The 20,006-nt window shown below is 48.6% G+C and overlaps 2 long non-coding RNA genes across 2 annotated transcripts in view; one reads left to right on the top strand and one right to left on the bottom strand.

Annotated features, from left to right (window-relative positions):
• LOC129523035 (uncharacterized) overlaps window positions 1–6,428 on the bottom strand; it is a 37,202-nt gene extending 30,774 nt beyond the window's left edge. The window contains exon 1 of the long non-coding RNA XR_008667034.1: window positions 6,234–6,428. This is a non-coding gene — a long non-coding RNA (uncharacterized LOC129523035). The remainder of the gene's footprint in view (window positions 1–6,233) is intronic.
• A 135-nt stretch (window positions 6,429–6,563) lies between these two features.
• On the top strand, window positions 6,564–14,069 carry LOC129522875 (uncharacterized). Its single transcript, XR_008667000.1, has 3 exons — window positions 6,564–6,794; window positions 7,982–8,138; window positions 10,016–14,069. It is a non-coding gene; the product is annotated as an uncharacterized LOC129522875 (long non-coding RNA).
• The last annotated feature ends 5,937 nt before the right edge of the window (window positions 14,070–20,006 follow it).

Here is a 20,006-nt window from a genome sequence, read left to right as displayed (position 1 = left end):
CATTTATAGAACCAACGACATCAACATACACATTCTTTTCAGTCGGAATGTAGCTTAGAAGAACCATCTGGGTAGGAAAGAGACTTGAGAGTCATTAGTTTTAAAATCATAATCAAAGCCTTGAGACTGGAGGCAAAGAGTGTGGAGGGTGAGAAGAAAGGATGAGTAAAGCAGAGCAATCTGAGGAGCAGCCAAGACGTGTGGAAGCAAGAGAGTAGGTGTACTCAAGACCACTGAAGAGTGTTTCATGCAGGAACCGGCCCAGAGAGTCAAGTCTGCATTTATTCATTCAACAATTCTGAACACCTGCTACATAGCAGGCACTGCAATGGGGACACAATGGGAAGAGAAAAAGCAGACTTAGACCCTCCTATCCTGAGGTTCACTGTCTAATGGGGATGTCAATCAAATAAATCCACCAACAAATTTGTAATTACCAAGATGGTTTTGTGAGAGCATATATCAAAGGAATGCAATCTTCCTGAGGAAGTAACAATTGAGCAAGATCAAGACAGGCAGGCACTAGATAAAACATCACAAGCAACCAAAGAACAAAACAGGTAAACTGGACTTCATCAAATGTAAAAATTCTTGTGCTTCAAAGGGCACCATCAAGATAGTGAAAAAAAAAAAGAAAAAAGTGAAAACACCCTGAGCACAGGAAAAAATGTCTGCAAAACATGTATCTGAAAAGAGATTTCCATCTAAAATATATTAATTTTAAAAAACATTTTATTCACTTATTTGAAAGAGAGTGAGTGTGCACATGAGTGTGGGGAGGAGAAGAGGAAGAGGCAAAGAATCTCAAGCAGACTCCATGCTGAGTACAGAGCCAGAAGCAAGGCTCTGATGCCACAACACTGAGATCATGACCTGAGCCAAAATCAAGAGTTGGAGGTTTAACCAACTGAGCCACCTAGGCACCCCTAGAAGAGATTTAAGAACTCAATAATAAAAAGACAAATAACTCGGGCAATCCAGGTGGCTCAGCGGTTTGGCACCTGTCTTCGGCCCAGGACGTGCGTGATCCTGGAGTCCTGGGATCAAGTCCCGCGTTGGGCTGAGTGGAGCCTGCTTCTCCCTCTGCCTGTGTCTCTGCCTCTCCCTCTCCCTCTCTCTGTGTCTCTCATGAATAAATAAAATCTTAAAAAAAAAAAAAGACAAATAACTCAATTTAAAAGTGAGCAAAGGATTTGAATAGACATTTATCCAAGGTATACAAATGGCTACTAAGCAAGTATGCTCCAAATCATTTGCACTAAGGAAATACTTATCAAAACTATAATGAGATACTGCCTCACACTCGAAAGGATGGTCATGATAACCTTTAAACTGGAAAATAACAAGTAATGGTGACTATATTAGTTTGCTAAAGCAGCCATAACAAAGTACCATGAACTGAGTGGCTTAAGCAACAGAAATTTACTACCTCACAGTTTTAGATGTTAAAAGATAAACTGAGGCACCTTAAAAATTTTGAGTTTATCTGAGCAAAAATTGATTTGAATCAATTGGATCTACAGCATCCAATCTAGCAGATAGAAGGGACCCTCTAAGGAGCTGTACAAAATGAAAGGCCTTCATAGACAGAATGCAATGGGAAGAAGGAAGTTACAGCAGCAAAAAGCAGATTGGTTCTAGCAAGGTTCTTTTCCTTTGGGGATGGCGGAAGTCTATCTAGTGCTGATGAGGTGAGTCCTGATTGACTGGTTTAAGATTCCATTTCTGCGAGAGCTGAAACTAATTAAGTTAAGCCTGTTTGGTTGACATGGGGCTCAGTATAAGTGACTCCACTGTGGGTCTTGCTTTTATTTTTATTTTTTTAAACATTTCTTCTTTTTTTTTTTAATTTATTTATGATAGTCACACACAGAGAGAGAGAGAGAGGCAGAGACACAGGCAGAGGGAGAAGCAGGCTCCATGCACTGGGAGCCCGACGTGGGATTCGATCCCGGGTCTCCAGGATCGCGCCCTGGGCCAAAGGCAGGCGCTAAACCGCTGCACCACCCAGGGATCCCTGGGTCTTACTTTTAACAGAAGCTACAAGTCCAAGATCAAGGGGTCAGCAGGGCAGCCATGCTCCCTCTAAAGGGGCTGGGAAGGATAGGTCCCAGGCTTCTCTATAGTTTCTGGTAGTTGCTTGGTCTGTAGCAGCCTGACTCCAATCTTCACATGGCATTCTCCTTGTGTGCGAGTCTGTGTAACCAGATTTCTCCTTTTCATAAAAGACTCCTGTCATATTGGACAAGGGGTCCAATTTACTCCAATATGACCTCATCTTTACTAATTACATATGCAATAACCCTATTTCCAAAGAAGTTCACATTTTATGAGGGACTCTGGGATTAGGACTTCGACATACGAATATTGGAGGGACATAATTCAACCCATAACGCCAAGGATGAGGAGAAATTGGACACTCATACAGTACTTTTGGGAATGTAAAACAGTACAGCCACTTTGAAAAACAGTCTGGCAGTTTTTCAACATGTTAAACATAAAGTTACCATATGATCTAGCAATTCCACTCCTAGGTACATATCCAAGGAAATGAAAACATATGTCCATACAAAAAATTATATACAAATATTCATAACAACATAACTCATAAAAGCCAAAAGGTGGAAACAATCCAAATGTCCTTCAATTGATGAATGGATAAACAAAATGTAGTATTATCACATCACAGAATATTATTTGGCAATAAAACAAATGAAGTACTTAAACTTACATATTATATCAATTATATCTCAATAAAAAAGTTAAATGAGTACTGACACATGACTCAGCATGACAGCATGGATGAACCTTGAAAACGTTAAGTGAAAGATGCAGTCATAAGCAACCACATAATGTATGATTCCGTTTATAAGAAATGTCCAGACTTGGCAAATTTGCAGAGGCAGAAAGTACACTGGGTGCTCAGGACTGGGGAATTATGGAAAGTAGGGGGAAGCGACTTTTAATGGATACAAGGTTTCTTTCTGGAGTAATGAAAATGTTCTGAAATTGTGGTGATGGTTGTTCAACTAAGAATACACAAAGTTTAACTGTGTACTTTCAATGGGTGAATTTTATAGTATGTGAACTTTGTTTATAAAGCTGTTACCAGGGGAACCTGGGTGGCTCAGGCGGTTAAGCACCTGCCTTCAGGTCAGGTCACGATATCGGGGTCCTGGGATTGAGCCCCCCAGTCAGGTTCCCTGCTCAGCAAGGAGTCTGCTTCTACCTCTCCCTCTGCCCCTCACCCTCCACTTGTGCTCATGAGCATGGTCTCTCTCAAATAAATAAAATCTTAGAACAAAAAGCTGTTATTAAAAAATAATAAATAAATAAGAATAAATAAACTTCTCATCATGAAAGAAAAGGAAGAAAGGGGAAGAGCATTCCAGTAAAAAACAATCACCAGAAGGTGAGTTCCAGAATGGCAGCAATTTTTGCCAGTTTTGTTCACTACTGTACTCCCAGTACCAAAACAATGTCTGGCAAATAGGTATAGTATGTATACTCACATATTATTTATAGTATATAGTATAATATAGTTACAAGTGCAAAAGTCTTGCAGCTGGCTCAGTCAGTAGAGCATGCAACTCTTGATCTTGGGGTCATGAGTTCAAGTCCCATGTTGGGGGTAGAGCTTACTTTATAAAATAAAAAATAAAAAGCCCTGTATCCGGAAAAGAGCACTGGCCTCTGGAGAAAAAGATCAGCGTGTATGTGACTGCAATGACACTGAAGAGGACAGTTGGACCGTGTAGGTCAGAGATTTAGACCTCAATCCTAAAAGCAATGGGGAGCCACTGAAGGATTTTAAGTGGAGGTGGAGCAGATTTACATTTTAAAAGACCCTACCAGTAGCAAGGGAGAGTCGTTTAAGGTAAAGACTGAAAAGTTGGATTTAGCAACACAGAAGTTGTTGGTGACCTTGGACAAAATCAATCCAGGTAGAGACGGGGTGACTAATTTTGGGAACTGGAAAGGAAGTAGAGCTGGCAAAATTATACTACACTTGGTAAGACCTCTCCATATTCACAAGTCTCCAAGGAAACCGACCAAAAATACACTTGGCTTGGGAAATAACAAAAGACATGTTCACATGAATATTCACACACAGCCGGTTCGCCAGCTGATTCTGTTTCTGTTCAAGGATTCCACACTTCTCACCCTGACCCAGAGGGGAACCCATGGCCACAGTTCTTCGTTCTCTCCCACCAGATGCTGGCTCTTCGTTGCTGGGAGTGATGGATATAAGACCACAGAGAAAACTGCTGTCATCTGAGACTTGGGGGCATTTCAGAGACATAACTTGTCCCTTTTTAGCTTCACTGGGCCTCTCACCCAGACTATGTACAACCCAGAACCCAAGGGCAAGCCAAGTAGACACACTCACAGCCTGTTCACTAAAGACTAAAGGTGAAACTTTTGGAATAGGGCACTTGTCCATAGTGTGGCCAGATGTCTGAACTGAGAACCAAAGAGGCTGGGTTCTAGGTCTCGCTCTGCCAGTCACCAGAGCAAAGCCTTGGGAAAGCATTATAATCTCTCTGGGCTTCCACGTGCTCCTCTCAAATATTAAGAGAATAAACACATGCCCTGCCCTGACCAGAGTGGTTAGGAGATGAGAACTGTGCAAGGGCATATCTAGATTTTGTGGGGCCTGAAGTTTCTATCATTTTGCGGGACCCCTTTAAGAATATAAAATTATAAGAACAAAATTAGGTACGCATCTGAAAATATATTTAGAATGAGAAATTACATCAAACTGTAACTGTTAAAAAGGTAATACAAAAAAAAATCAAAACATTTTTTTTAAATTACACATTTGGGGACGCCTGGGTGACTCCTCGTCTGCCTTTGGCTCAGGGCGCAATCCCTGGTCCAGGGGATCGAGATAGAGTCCCACATCAGGTTCCCTGCAGGAAGCCTGCTTCTCCCTCTGCCCGTGTCTCTGCTTCTGTGTCTCTCATGAATAAATAAATAAAATCTTAAAAAATAAAATAAAATAAAATCACATATTTGTCAGGGCACCTGGTGGCTCAGTCTGTTGAGCCTTAGACTCTTGGTTTCTGCTCAGGTCATGATCTCAGGTCGTGGGGTCAAGCCTGTGTGGGGCTCACTTTCAGCACAATGTCTGTATGAGGTCCTCTCCCTTTCCCTCTCCCTCCCCATCTGTCCCTCTCTACCACTCTGTCTCTCAAATAAATAAATAAAATTTTTAAAAAAATCACATATCTATCTGTCAAATTAATTGCCTGGTATATCACCATCCATTTTTTCCCCCACTACATTTTTTTTTTTTTGGTTACATATTCTTTAACGGTTTCCTCAAAGATAACAATTTCATAATGTTCTCTATGGAGAGAACAGGAAAATAATTCAGTCTTTCTCTCTCAGGGTTGATCAAAATTTATTATTGCCAGTTCAAAAAAAAAAATACTTTCAGCATCTCAACTCATGATTTTACAACAGTTCTCAAATTTGGGGAAATCTCTATCAAGTTTCTTTTCTTTATGAGCTAAAGGATTTCAAGGAATTTCACATTTTCTTGTGCAGTTACTAATCATTTACATCTCCTCATTCTTCTGGTGCTGGACACACTAGGAACCAAGGACCTCTGGTACCTTCAGGCCACCATGCTTGTAATTCTGCACAGTGGGGGTTAGGAGTATTCTAGAAGCCGCTCCCACACCAGGAAGGCTAGCAATAACTTAACTATATACACAAACTGAATATATGGATCCCACTTAACTCAAATTAGGAGTATTCTCTACTCCAGGGGCACCTGGGTGGCTCAGTGGTTGAACATCTGCCTTCGGCTCAGGTCGTGACCCCGAGGTCCTGGGATCGAGTCCCGGATCGGGCTCCCTGCAGGGAGCCTGCTTCTCCCTCTGCCTGGGTCTCTGCCTCTCTCTCTCATGAATAAATAAATAAAATCTTAAAGAAAAAAAAAGTATTCTTTACTCCAAAATGCCTAAAAATGCTCATGGCTACTTCAGCGCCCCCAGATAGGGAAGCCGTACTGAAAAGAGACCACTAGTGGTCTTAACAGACTTGGATTAAAATAGCCTACTGCTTCTAATTTTATAAAAACACGACTTCTTCCAGGGCCTTAGAGGGGGCCCGGGTGCGTGAAGGCCCAGGGAATGGAGATGCTTTAGCGTCGGGGACAAATGAGCTCCGTGGTCACAGAGTCTCTCCAAAAGGCGGAGCCAGAGGCAGGGAACGTTACTCACGTTTGCAGGGAAGCTCAGCGGCCAGGCCCGCGTGGCTCGCAGCTCGTGGCCGGCCCAGGCTGCGGCCACTGCCAGCCAAACCCCACGCGGAGGTCTCTGCGGACCCACCCGCCCTCCGCGCCCGCTCTGCGGCCCCCACTCGAGGCCCAGAATGGCCGGGACCTCCAGCCCAGCATCCCGCTCCGATGCGCGCCTCCGCCGGTTTCAAAAGGAGCGCGCTCTCTCGGGCCCGCCCCTCACTTCCGGTCCCACCGGGTCTCGCGATATCGCGACTCCTCATCCCCGCCCCCTACAGCCCCGGAGGGCGGCGCCCGCCGGTGCCCCGCAGGTGACTCTCCCTGGCTGGTGTCTGGGACCAGGGCTCTTCGCCCGGCACGTTTCCCAGCAGCACGGACCCGGCAGTTAAGGCGCACTTAGGTTCATCTGGCCCCCAGCGGAGATCAAGAGCGGAGGGGGGAGGGGGGTCCGCCTTCCCCCCGCTGGGATCAGGAGCCGAGGGGGTCCGCCCTCCACCTGACCCTGCTCTGGGTCCGCGCATGCGCGGGACGAGGACTCTAAAATGTGAGCGACTGCGGGACCCTGGGCTGCACTGCGCACGCGGTCTGGTTTAGCCCCCACCCCAACCCCGGGAGGAAGGCGTGCTCTCTACCCTCGTTATAGCGATGGGGAGCCTGCAAGGATGTGACCAGTCTGACCGGAAGGCTTCAATCCTTGGGGAAGCAGTTTGTCAGCAGGTTCCTCCAACCCCCAGATTCCCAGAGGACAGTGCAGCTCAGTGAGCAGGATTCCACCTTTAGGGTCACACCGACTTCGTGTTTGTATGAAAATCGACACCCCTTCCGTGCTGTGGGACCTGGAGCAACTGGCTTAACCTTTCTGACACTCAGGTGATAGATGGGGATAATAATACCTCATGGGATCATGAGGATCAGAGGTATATTCGGTGCCTACTCCCAAATAAGCATTCAATAAATGGAAACTATTGTCCTTGATAATCCTTTTATCCCCTTACGCGTCCTACAGTGCTCAACGTGTAGGAGATGCTTAATAAACCATTAGTGAATCAGTGAACAAGTGAATGAATGGAGGGAGAAAGGAGTAAGCCAGGCCAGACACCAGGTGGTCCCGGCCTCCAGCCCACTAATCTCTTACCCTCTTCCCCCCACTGTGGCTACACCTCAAAGGGCTTGAAGTGGGAAATAACTGTTCATCCTCCTTTCCCCAAACAGTTGTGTGTATGTTCACTTGTTATTAAAGAAGCATACAGAAAAGTGCACAGATCTTAAGTGCGCTTAAGTTCTTATGGTATAGCCAGCTCCCTGATGAAGAAGCAAAACATTACCAGCCCCCAGAATGCCCTTCATGTTTCCTTCTTGTTTTCTTTTTTAATTTTGTTAAGATTTTATTTATATAAAAAAAAGATTCTATTTATTTATGCATGAGAGACACGCAGAGAGAGGCAGAGACAAAGGCAGAGGGAGAAGCAGGCTCCCTGCGGGGAGCCCGATGTGGGACTCGATCCCAGGACCCTGGGATCAGGACCTCCTGAGCCAAAGGCAGACACCCAACCGCTGAGCCGCCCAGGTGCCCCATGTTTCCTTCTAAGCATATATCCGCCCTAGAGTAACAGTTATCTTGCCTTCTACTAGCAGACATTAGTTGTGCTTGTTTTTGCATGGGATGCACCTGGAATCAGATAGCATGTGCTAATCTGCACCACTCAGATTTCCATGTCTCCTCGCTTCCAGTGGGAGTCCAGGAAGAAGCCGGATGGGGTTGAGTCCCGTGTGATCAGGGCTCCTGCCTGCTGCCACCCATCTCGACATCATGGCTAGCCTCTCTACCTGTTCACTGGCCCAGGATCCCTGTGCCCATGGACTCCTGGCATACCTCTCCCTTTCTGAGGTAAGAAAGCATCTTCTGCTTCCTCTCAGCTGTTTCATAAGGGTTCCCATGGTAGAAATGTGTGTGTCCCTGGTGCCTCCATCTTTGCCATTATACCCCAGATCTTTCCTACTCCATCAGGAAGGCCCTGGGAAAGTGGAGGATGGGAGTGGAGGATGTGGCTCCATACAATATGAAGCCACAATATGGTCATGCCCAGCTTCACACCACTCCGAGTAACACTCCTTCCTCTGCTTTGTTCAGTGTGCCCCTTCCCCCTCCATTTCTCATTCAGGGTGATAAGCTCTCGAGGTCCCTGCTGTTCCTCCCTGCAGTCTAGCATCTGTCACATTCCCTCAGCCCACTAGACATGTTTGTTCCTTCCCTAATCCCAACTGAGGGCATGGTGTTTGTCCTCTTACAAAGGATTCCTGATGCCATTCAGATTGAGGAAGGTGGTTTATGGGTTCTGGGCCTTCTGCCTCGAGGGGGCAGTGTCTCCTAACACCACAAGACAGCCCAGTCCTTAGTCCAGTCAAAAAGCCCCATTACACAGATATTATTATCAAACCCATGTTACATATGAGGAGGGTAAGGCTCAGAGAAGTTTAAGGGATTTGTCCAAAACCATATAGTTCATAACTGATGACAAGTAGACCTCAGGAGTGCCATTTGATGTAGGTCTAGAAGGCTTGGTATCTGTTACCACTCAATGAAACTAAAATGAGACACGTGGATATTTTACATAATTCATATCTAGTCCTTAACTCCAGGAGAAAGTTTTTTTTTTAATTTCCATATGCCAGATATAGAAGCTGAGGTCCAGAGAAATTATTCTGCCCAAGGTCACAGGGACAGAGACAGACTAAGCTAGGATTCAGCCCGTCCCATCCCACAGACTGACCTCAAAGCCCGGCTCTTTCCTCTGTGCTCCACCACACTCATCAAAGGGATTCTGGCAAATGCAGATATGAATGGATACATGGATAATATAGAACAGTGGGGACTAGGTATTTACCCAAAGAATACAAAAAATATTAATTCAAAGGGATACATGCACCCTGATGTTTACAGCAGCATTATTTACAACAGCCAATTATGGAAACAACCCAAGTGTCCATCAACTGAAAAATAAAGATGTTGCACGTGGAATATTATTCAATCAAAAAAATAATGAAATCTTGCCATATGTAACAACATAGATAGCGCTGGAAAGTATAATGCTAAGTGAAATAAGTCAGAGAAGGACATATACCATATGATTTCACTTATATGTGGAATTTAAGAAACAAAACAAAGAGCAAAGGGAAAAAAAGGAGAGAGAGAGGCAAACCAAGAAACAGACTCTTGGGATCCCTGGGTGGCGCAGTGGTTTAGTGCCTGCCTTTGGCCCAGGGCGTGATCCTGGAGACCCGGGATCCAGTCCCACGTCGGGCTCCCTGCATGGGGCCTGCTTCTCTCTCTGCCCCTCTCCCTCTCCCTCTCTCTCTCTCTCTCTCTGTGTGTGTGACTATCATGAATAAATAAATAAAATCTTTAAAAAAAAAAAAAAAGGAACGGACTCTTAACTATAGAGAACAAACTGCTGGTTATCAGAGAGGAGGTGGGTGGGGGAATAGAGGAAGTAAGTGTTGGGGATTAAGGGGCACGCTTGTCATGATGAGCACCAGGTGTTGTATGGAAGTGTTAAATCACTGTATTGTACACCTGGAACTAATATTACACTGTATGTTAACTAGCTGGAATTTAAATAAAAGTCTAAAAAAAATAAGACAGTGGGAAAGCATTCCAGAGAGAACAAAACATATACCACAAAGGGACAGTTTTGCTTCTCTATTAATGTGTAAACCCCCACAACTTAGTGGCTTAAAATCACAATTTATTTTTATCTTTCACAGTCCTGTGGTTGACTCCACTCAGCTGGGTGGCTCTCGCTGGGAGCCTGCCATGCAGTTGCAGTCAGATGGAAGCAGCAGTCATCTGAAGGCTCATCTGGGCTGGATGTCCAAGGTGGCTTTTTAAAAACAGAAATCTGACACCTCATCTGAACTGGTTGGACCAGATGGGGACTGGCCAGACATTCCTCTCTCTCTAGATAGTCTTTCCATCTGGCTTGCTGAAGTTTTCCTTGTAGATGGTGATCTCAGGTATTCAAACCTCATACATGAGTGGTGGCTGACTTTCCCCACCATGAATATTCCGACAGGCGACCTCCCTTTGGAATTCATGCAGCATCACTTCCACAGTATGCTATGAGTGAAAATGGATCACAGGGATGGCCCAGATTCAAGGGGAGGGGACAATTCATAGGTGAGAGTACAGGAAGCATGCCTGGTTCAATGGGGACCATCTTTGGAGATCAGCTAGACAGAGGGCCAAGGCGGGAATGATCAACTCAGGAACTGCATATATTCCTGTCTCAGCAGAAACCGGGGTGCAAAGGAGCAAAACTGGAAGTGATGGCTTGTGACATACCATGGAGAGGTTCAATGACATGCTCCAGAACCTCTAAAAGGGTACCTTCTGGGGTCTTTAGCTGCCTAGCACCTAAGCCTCCTTCCTTTTTTGGAGGATCCTCCTTTGTGAAGGTGTTAGTGGGAGATCAGGATCCCCATCCTTGACCCCTGATAGGAAAGTCACAGAACTGTGACGTCAGAACTATGCCAAATCAATGATCCCACTTGCGACTCTGATCAGTAAGTGATCCAAGGAAGCAGAGGACTGTTTATAATTCATTCTAGTGGCAGCAACAGCCAGTTCTCAGGGTAGTGGCTGTGCAAGAGAGGACCTCCAGAGCCCAGGGGCGGGAGTCCCCTAATCAGACTGCCCTTAAGGCAAGACCTGACAGAGGTTCTGGCTGCTTAGTTCCTCTTGATTCCTGCCTACTTCCTGACACGGATTCTGGAGGCTTCCTGTCAATTTTGTGAGTTTTCTGATATCATTCCAGTAAATTCCTCTTCTACTTAAGTAAACCAGAGTCCATTTCTGTTGTTTGCAATTAAGAACCCTAATCGGCACAAAGACCCATTGAAATCTTTAGCCAGAGGAAATGACATGATCAGAGCACTTTATGGAAGAGAAAAACAGAAAAATCTGATAAGGATGGATTGAAGAGAGAGAAACAGGGATGAGAGAGGCCAGTTGGGAGACCGTTGTGATGTTTGGGGGTGTATGGTGAATTACAATATTTCCAGTGCCAAGGAAGTGGGAGAAATGCAGCTTTTGGCCACTGACTGAATATGGAAAAAAGGAGAGAGGGGAAAATCCACACTGACAGAGTTTTGAGTCTTAGCAACAAGGAAAATAATAATGTCATAAAGAGAAACAAGCAAGTCAGGGAGAACTAATTTGGAGGGGGAAATATTTCACTCATTTATTCAGTAAATATTAATTGCCTGCTCCATGCCAGGCACTGTTCTAGGCAGTGAGAAGACAGCAGGGAGCAAAACAAAGCTTCAGTCCTAAGTTAACAAATAAGTACATGAGATAATGAAACTGCTTTAATAAAGCTTTAGTTTACGGTGCCATGGACACACAGCAAAACATGTCTAACTGGTAGCAGGACTTTAAGAAAAATCCTAGGAAGCAAGGCTGGGCCTAAAGACAAATTGGTCATCATTCCCATAGACATTCATTAATTCATTTATTTACTTACTTTTATTTATTGAGTACCTCCTATGTACTCGGTACCATTCTTGCCATAGGAAAAACAAAAATAAAAATAAAAGAGGATCTCAGCTCTCATGGAATTTCCATTATAGAGTACAAGGCAGATGGTAGACAAGTACACAAATACGTCAATTATGTGATGTGTACTATGAAGAAAAATAAAGGAAGGGAAAAGTAAGAGGAAGTTTGCTAATTTAGATAGTTTGTTCTAAGCAAAGGCCCCTCTTGTAAGGAGATATTAGAGTGAAGTCTTGAATGAAGAGAGGCAACATCCACATGGTTACCATGGGAAATCTATTTCAGGCAGAGGGAATAATAAGTGCAAAGGCCCTGAGGCAGGACAATTTCGTTTCTTCAAAGAATTGCCAGGAGACCAGTGTGGCTAAACTAAATAGATGAGGGCAGAAGTAGGAGGAGAACAGGTGAACGTGGGAGTGGGAGTGGGAGCCAGATCTTGTAGGGCCTTGCCAGTCATTGCAAATACTTTGGCTCTTGTTCTGAATGAGATAGGAAGACTTTGGAGAATTTTGAGAAGAGGAAGCACGCTACATGACTAACACTTTAAAAGGATTATTCTGGTGGCTGTGTATAGAATAGACTGGGGGTGTGTGAGGGCAGAAGCAGGAAGACCAACTAGGAAACAACTGCAGTCATTCAAGGCAAGAGACCATGGTGGCATGGAGCAGGATGGTAATGATGGAGGAGGGGACATATGATAAGATTCTAGAAATAAACAGAAGGAGAACAAACAGGATCTGCTGATAGATTGGATGTGAGATGTCAGAGAACTAAAGGACTCCAGTGACTCCAGCGCTTTTAATAGGAATCGGTAGAAGAGCAGTTGCCGTTTACTGAACAGAGAGGATTGAGAATTATATCTAGAGCTTCAAGATTGCCTCCAGCCAGCCAGCCAGCCTGCCTGCCTGCCTGCCTGCCTGAATAATTTGCTCCAAAGCCATGATGGGGAGCCAAAGTAAATCACCCATGTGCAGGGAGCTGGGGGAGGACATTCAGCTAGCATAGGTTTTCGAGGCCAAGATGAGAGAAGGTGGAAGTCTACAAGGGGGCAGCAGCAACGGCAAGGAATAAATTATCTACAGAGGGATTAAACAACCCTTCCAACAAGAAGAGAGAAGGAAGTCACAGAAATAGAAAGGGGGTAAATTAGAATAAATCTTGTGATGTTGCATTGGAATTGAAGGTATGGTGTGCGCTCATAGAGAGATTGAGAGATTGATTGATCAATTGACAGATAGAAACGTATGTGTAAAATTATACATATATTTCCTAGCACTGTCCGTTGAGCAGCCTGAAAGCAGTGATACCCCAAGAAAAATTAGCATACCTAGTACCTAGATCTTAATTTCTGAATATCCCTCCCCATTAAAAAGAACAAAAGTGCCTCAGAGAAATGACTGGTTGCAGGGCTGGAGCAGAGAAAATACAAAATTGGAGCTTGGAACATCTTGTGCCAGAAAATAAGGACTTGATCAAAGAACCATGGTGGTAGAAGCCAGCTTGGCAGCTGGCCCACTCTGGGAAATTTTTTCAGCACCAAAATAAATAATGATGCAACAAGTAAAACACTCATATCTATAATAATGTTGCCAAAGATGCATAGCCCAAATCTAATGATGAGGAAACAACAGATAAACCCAAACTGAGGGACATTCTGCAGTATAATCGGTCTGCAGTCTTTTCAGTTGTCCCGGTCATTAAAGTAAAGGAAATCTTTGCACTGTGTCAGACTGAAGGACACTGGAAAGACGTGATAACCAAATGTAATGAATAATTCTGGACTGTATCCTTTCATCATTAGGCCAAGTAATGAAAGTCCAATAAGGTCTGGGGGTTAGATGATATGAATGTATCGATGTTAATTTCCTGATCACAAGCATTGTACTGTTATTTAGGATAATGTCCCTTTTTTGTAAGAAATTTGTGATTGGGCATCACGTAGGCAACTTACTCTCAAGTGGCTCAAGGAAGGGGAGAGTTCCTTGTATGTTGTAATTTTTCTGTTATATCAAATAAAAAGAAAAAAGACAAAGAATGGAGGAAGTCCTTGAGACAGTGGAGAGGGACAGGAGGACCAGCCAGTGCACCAAATGGTAAAATATTTCTAAGGAGAGGACAGTTGATGTGCAGTGTTGCAAAGAGATGAGAGAAGATCAAGACTGAGATAAAGGTATTAAACTTACGAAATTTGTTCTGTGTTGTCAATCATGGCAAAGTCTGTTTACGTATGCAGTACAATGGAATATAAATCCGTTATTTATATGAGATTACTGGATGTGCATATGGATTTTTAACAACTTCTTGGCTTCCCTGGGCCTTGGGATTCAGAGGTTGGAAACCTGCTTTCACTACAAACTGTCACAACTTTAAGAAGAAAATCCTAATGACATAATCATATTAGCTCTGGTCAGGAGGCCAGGTCTCCATAATTCCTAGTTTTAGAAGCATTCTTTCTTTAGTATATTTCAATGATATAATTGGATCCTCAAAAATATTCTGTATATGGAACTATTATTGTGTCCGAGTAATACATGTTCATTATAAACAAATGAAAATTGTAGATGAAAAAGAACAAGTTTTAAACCACCTATAATCCCATCATCCCAAAATAGTTTCCGCTAGCAATTTGCTGCTTATTTTAGAGGTTTTTTTTTTTTTTAAAGATTTTATTTATTCATGACAGAGAGAGAAGAAGGAGAGAGGGAGAAGCAGGCTCCATGTAGGGAGCCCGCTGGGGTACTCGATCCTAGATCTCCAGGATTACACCCCAGGCCGGAGGCGGCGCTAAACCGCTGGGCCACCGGGGCTGCCCTACCTTAGACCTTTAAAATGCAAATCACATCTATAAATCTTTGTCGCACTAAAGGAGGGATCCTGCCCTAGGCTATTTTGTATCTTGCGCGCGCGCGCGCACACACACACACACACACACACACACACAGCAAACACTGTCTCAGTCGCTAAATATGCTTCAGCCACCTCAGTTTTAAGGACTCTGCGAAGAATTCCCCTGAGCAGATGGACGATGATTTATGTAATCATGTCCCTATTTGCGGACTTTACATTGGGCGCAGAGAGAGCGCGCCGCAGAACTTGCCCACGAAGCAAGGACAACTGGACAAGATGGGAAGGTTGGGGAACAGCCGGGTCACCGAACAAGGTTTTAAGTACACAGGGACCGAGGAAAGGTCATCGAGGCTGCGGCCGGCAGGAAGCAAAAGCCAAATGAGTCAGGTTGTGCCCCAGGACAAAGGGCGTGGAATAGGCCGACTCCGAAACCCACGGAGATGAAGCGAGACCCCGGCCCCCCACCCCCGGGGCGGCAGCGGCGGCGGCTGAGGCTGGTGCGGGCCCGAAAACTGTGCATCGCCGCTCGTCGCCAACAGAGGGCGCCGGGGCCACAGCAGTTCGCAGTGGGCGGGGCCCAGCTGCCGGCCAGATGTGGGCAGCTGGACCGCGGGAGACGCGAGCTACACCCCAGCCCCTGCAGGCCCGCAGGCGGGGGGGGGGAAGCGAAGATGGGGTGCAGGGGCGAGGGTGGTGGCGGACACCCCACTGTCGCAGGGGGGCCCCAGATTGCCCTCCCCTGTGGGGCAGAAGTGTTGGGGGGGAGCCTCCCGCCCAGAGGGGGCGCCGTTCTCTGATTCCCACCGACGTGCGGTACCGGCTGGCAGCCACCCTGGGGCTGGCTCAGCAAGACAGAGCCAGGTCCACTGGGTGGGGCTCCGGGCCAGGGGAGACCCACGCGACTGTCTGCGGCGGGAAAGAGAGCCGGCCTTGAGGGCTTTGAGCTTCTTGAGGACGCAGCCCTCGAGTCCAGACGCCCCAACGCGCGCGCGCGCACACGCGCGCGCGCACACACACACACACACACCCTCCTGCGCTCTTTCCGCCCTGAGTGCAGTGTGCGTTCAAGAAGGGAGCAACTGGGGGATCCCTGGGTGGCTCGGCGGTTTAGCGCCTGCCTTTGGCCCGGGGCGCGATCCTGGAGTCCCGGGATCGAGTCCCATGTTGGGCTCCCTGCATGGAGCCTGCTTCTCCCTCTGCCTGTATCTCTGCTTCTCTCTCTCTATCTAAGTAAAAAATCTTTTAAAAAGAGAGAGAGAGAGCAACCGAGGCACAGCAGGACGGAGCACTGAGTAGACCCCTCCTCCTCGTACGCGGAGAAGTCGCGCTGGAGGGCGGCAGTCCCAAGTTCCAGTTAAGGATCCCGGGCTGGGGACAACCCCGAGGACCCCGACCCCCGGACCAGCCTGCGGTCCCCACCCGGCCGCTTCCCTGACTCCGGAGTAATCAGCTGCTGCGTGCGGCTGTAATTGACGGTGCAGGCCCGTCTGGCAGAGAGCCGGCGGCCGGCGCAGGGGCGGGCGGGGGGCTTAATTGCAGGCCTTCAGGTCGCAGTCTGGGCTGCAGCTCCGCTCGCGGGGAAAGGGACAGACACTACGCTAGAGCCTGGCCTCAGAGGAGGCTAAAAGACCTCCGAGTCGGTAGTTGGGGATCCCTACCCCGGAAACCAGGGATTTGAGGGGCTTGAACCCCAGCGAGGGTGGGGGGGGGCGGAGGAATGGGACGTCTGCGGGGAGCCAGGCGGAGGGGGCCAGATTCCAAACTCCCCACCCCAACCCCAAGGAGCCCTGGTTCATGTCGTCCGAGACTCCTCCCTCGTTCTGACCCTCCCTCCACCACCACCCCCCCCCCGCTCCCCTTTCTGCCGCCCCCGTCACCCCCCCTCTCGTATCCCCAGGGCGCTCCCACCCTGGGGAAGAATGTGCCCTCCTAGCGCACCCTTGCCATGGTAACGGCACACCCCCACCCCCGCGCACCGCAGCGGCCGGGCCTGGCCCCGAGGGCGGCGAGAAAAGGGGGAGTGGGCGCCTCCCAGCCCCGCGGACACACCTCGACTGCCCTGGTTGCCACAGTAACCGGGGGCGTTTCGAAGTGCGCAGCCGCAAAGTGGCACAGGGCTCTCCTCTCGATCCTTCACCCCTCCGAGCAGCCCGCCGAGGACCCCGGCTCCTGGCAGAGGCCGCCGCCCACCCTCCACCACCCCGCGCGACTTCAAGGACAAAGTCCAGAGAGGGATCGCGGGGCGTTCCAGCTTCCACGCACCGCAGCCGAGGGAGCACAGGCGGCCGGAGGACCCAGAGAGCCTGAAACCTGAAGAGGGATCCCCTGTCCCCGTCCGTCCCCCTCCCCCAGCGGAGCCTGAGGGGGGGCGCTGGCAGCAGGAAGCCGGGAAGGGCCCCGGAGGCGCGCAGGCCCCACAGTGGAGCGGTGATTACAGGGACCTGTCCCTCCCGCCCCCGGCTCCCACTCTCATTAAGTCATTTTTTCCCCTGTTGGAAAGTCCCCGTGCCTTGAGCACAGGGGTTGGGGCGACCGCAGGCAGCTGCCGGCAACCACATGAGAAGGGGGGGCTCAGAGGGGAGGAGGGGGCCCCGACTCCGGCCTGGACAAACTCCAACCTGGAAGGCCCCCTGCCGGGGGCTAGCTGGGGACGCACTAATTTGGGAGGAGCAGGGCCTGGATGCCGCTGACCTTGCTTCTCACTCACCAGGGTCCTCCTCCAGCTGCCAGGGCCCCTACCTTTGCCTCTGTCCTTTTCTCAGCCCTGGGACCTTGGGTGACTGGTAAGCAGGATGCCTGGGTTCTGATTCCCCACCCGGGTCTGGCTGCCTCTCCCTGACCCTTAATCCTAAGCCTGCCTGCAGATCTGTCCTCATTCTCTGTTAGTGCTCTCCCTCCCTCCTGTTGAGGCCATCCAGGCTCCAGTAGACCATACTATTGTTTCCTCCTGCAAGGACACCTCCAGGGGCCATCAAGGCGAAAGGTGTTGAGAACCAGGACTGTTCCTTGCCCCTCTGATCTATGGCTCACCATGTTTTTATTCCCAGATTGCAACCGTGGTCCTCCCCAAGCACTTTGACAAGTTCTTCCTCCCATCTACCTCCACCACCCCCTATTTCCAATTGGTGCATTGATTCCCACCTCACCCTTCAGCCAGTATGCCTAAGCCTGATGCCCCTCGGGCCCTATCTTCCTGACCTTCATCACTTCCACGTGTCCCTTTAGGGCCCTTGCCAAATCCCACATTCCTCTTTTCAACTGGGGGGGGTCTGCCTTTGATCTTCAGACTCCAGTCAGCCTCTGGCCCAGAGAGAGGATGTGGAGCGGGCAACACCTGGTTTGTCCCTTTCCCAACTTTCCCTCTCTTCCTTTATAGGTCAGGCCAGCATAGATTAGTTCGACAGCTCTTGAGTGGAACATGGCCCTCCCCCCCCCACGCGGTGTCCAGCCCCTGCCCCACCCCACCACCCACCCCTCCCTCTGGAGGCAGCATGCTCTGCAATATTCCTGCTCCTACCTCATTATCCCAACCCTGATTCTGTATCTCTCCTCTTCAGTCTCTCCTCCCCCAGCTCTGTCCTCCTTAAGCCTGGAAGGCACTAGAGGATGACACCAAAGCTAATGCTGTGGTGGACCCTGCTGGAGTGGGAGTGCCCCCCCCAGGCCTTCACTCGCCCCCCCCCCCAAACACACACCTCTTCTCTCCTCCTCCCTGGGATGGGAGGGAGCAAGGGGGCAGGGAACCCAGCCCCCACAGCTCTCTCCTGGGTGAACAAGAGGAAAGGAATGAGGCAGGTGTGTCTGGCTGCTCCTGCTTACCCCTCCTCCCTGGGGGACTCTCACCCGCCTGCCTGTGGGCCTGTCTTTTGGGGGTTGGGGAGAGAAACCCTGTCCTCCACAGAAGCAGCAGAGCTGAGCACGTGGAAGGCCCTGCTGTCCTAGGCATGTCCAGAAGCTGCTGGGATGCAGGCAGTGGAGAGAGGGAGGCTGAAAGCAAGCCTAGGGGGGCAAAGCTCCCAACTGTTGAGCCTGCAGGGGTATATCATCATGAGAGCCTCCTTTCCTTCTCGCTCCTACCCAGAGGGCTAGGGAAATACGGGGATTTGTGTAGGCTGACAATTGGGAAAAGGAATAAGACTTCATCCATCAAGAAGGATGCCATTCTGGGTAAACTGAGGTAGGCAGCAGGATCCTGTGAGCAGCAGGAGGTCTGGATGAAGGTGAAGTGTTATTTCTCTGAGATCCTGACCCTACCTCCGTCTGTACCACCCTCCTGAGGGTCTATTCCAGAAAAACATCAGATCTGAGAGCCAAGGAGAATGCAACCCTGGACCCAGACTGCCAGCTCATCAGTGTTTTTGGGGTATGGAGAAGGAGGCTTGCTGACTTGCCAAAGGGCACCCGAGCTGGGAATCTGGGGGCACAAGAGGCCTAAGAAGGCTGTCTCTCCACCTCTGGCCTTACCTACATACCCCACTTCCCCTGCATGGACTCAGAGAGACCAAAATCCAGACAGTGAGTCTCCTGGCCCTCCCCCGCCACCCTCCTCCTGGCCGCACCTCCTAGCCCCACCTGCTCCCCGGGGCGCTGGGCTGGCTGGGTTGAGCTGGGTCTTGCCCAGGATTACTCCTCTCAGAGTGCCTGTCTCTGCCGAAGGGTGCTGCTGGGCACCGCCACTCGCCCTGGCTTGTGGCAGAGGGCTTAGGTACAAGGTGGACAGCTAGAGCTCTGGCATCAAGAGCTCCTGAGCCAGCTTCTTGTCAACATCTCGTGGCTTCTATCCAGAAAGCACCTTCTCTGGATTGGAAGATGGACTGGCCCCCTGCTGTCAGTTTGTCCCCTCTTCGTTCAGTTCCCTGTATAGCAATCCATGTGGGAATCAGACCATGACACTCATCTGCTTAAGAGTCTCTGAAGTTTCTCATTCCTCTTTTTTTTTAATTTTTTTATTTATTTATGATAGTCACAGAGAGAGAGAGAGAGAGGCAGAGACACAGGCAGAGGGAGAAGCAGGCTCCACGCACCGGGAGCCCGACATGGGATCCGATCCCGGGTCTCCAGGATCGCTGCGCCACCCAGGGATCCCTCTCATTCCTCTTAAAGCCCATAACCGCTTACATTGGCCCAGGGGGAAATGTGATGTGACTCTTGCCTGCCCTCTGAGTGCCTCTCCTGCGAACCTGCCCTTTGAGTCCTTCACTCCAATCACACTGGCCTCTTTGCTGTTCCTCCAGAGGAGATCTTTCTCACCACGGAGCTTTTGCATTCACATGGTCTCTGCTGGTAAGTCCTTACCCTCAGTCTGTGCATGGCAGTCCCCATTGCCCCAGTTTCAACATGAGTAACACAACTCAG

This window comes from Nyctereutes procyonoides, unplaced genomic scaffold (assembly GCF_905146905.1).
Source record: "Nyctereutes procyonoides isolate TBG_1078 unplaced genomic scaffold, NYPRO_anot_genome, whole genome shotgun sequence".
In the NCBI taxonomy this organism is placed as follows: domain Eukaryota; kingdom Metazoa; phylum Chordata; class Mammalia; order Carnivora; family Canidae; genus Nyctereutes; species Nyctereutes procyonoides.
This window is presented reverse-complemented; position numbering and strand designations above follow the sequence as displayed.